At 45.4% G+C, this 919-nt stretch overlaps 1 pseudogene; it reads left to right on the forward strand.

Moving 5' to 3' along the window:
- Positions 1 to 595: 595 nt before the first annotated feature.
- Positions 596 to 696, forward strand: LOC130471129 (uncharacterized; annotated as a pseudogene).
- The last annotated feature ends 223 nt before the right edge of the window (positions 697 to 919 follow it).

Below are 919 nucleotides of genomic sequence, written 5' to 3' on the forward strand. Positions count from 1 at the left end.
GGGCCCTCTAGGTTGCCTAGCAAAATTAGGATTGTTAGGGTTATCATTCCTAGACCTCTCATTGATGGCATTAGCATACTCTACATCAAACTCTCCTTCATACGAAGGGCCATAATCCACAAATGACAAGTTGTGAACTAAAGGGCATGCATCGGGGGAATGACTATAGTCTTGGCAATTTTCACAAAAGAATGTGCCCGGAGGCATTAAGCCATAAGAACTAACCTTGCCCTTCCCCTTATTGAGAAGAGTTGCCGAAGGAGGTGGAATTGTGGACGGAGATGGTGGCTTGCTTGCTGCACTTCCCGCAAATGGTGTATTTTCAAGCTTCTCTAATCGCGAGCTAAGCTTCTCTATCATCCGTGCTTGCTCTATGGCGTACACCGAACCCTTACCATCCTCATTCCTACTTTTCCCATCATAACTCCTTGCACCTACATGCCAAGATTGGTAGTTTTGAACTACATCTTCAATTATCTCCTCAATTTGATCTTCCGTTTTGTTCATGATTGGGCCTCCCGCACCCGCATCTAGACTTGTTTTCGAGCTTGGACTCAATCCTAAGTAAAAGGTTTGTAGCAACAACCACTTGGGAATCCCATGATGAGGGCACTCCCTTTGGTACTCCTTAAATCGGTCCCAAGCCTCGAAAAGCGATTCATCACGCCCTTGCTCAAATGATTGAATCTTGTGGCGAAATTCTGCCGTCTTCCCATGAGAATAGAACTTGTTCAAGAAGGCACTAGTTACTTCGTTCCATGTGCGAAGTGAGTTGGGATTGACCTCCTTGTCAAGCCAATCACTAGCATGCCCAAGCAAAGAGAAGCGGAACAAAGTCAACCTCACATAATCCGAGGTTACACCATTGTGTTTTATTGTGTCACAATAGTGCTCAAACTGTTTGAGATGCTCGTGAGGC

This window comes from Spinacia oleracea, chromosome 3 (assembly GCF_020520425.1).
Source record: "Spinacia oleracea cultivar Varoflay chromosome 3, BTI_SOV_V1, whole genome shotgun sequence".
NCBI lineage: Eukaryota > Viridiplantae > Streptophyta > Magnoliopsida > Caryophyllales > Amaranthaceae > Spinacia > Spinacia oleracea.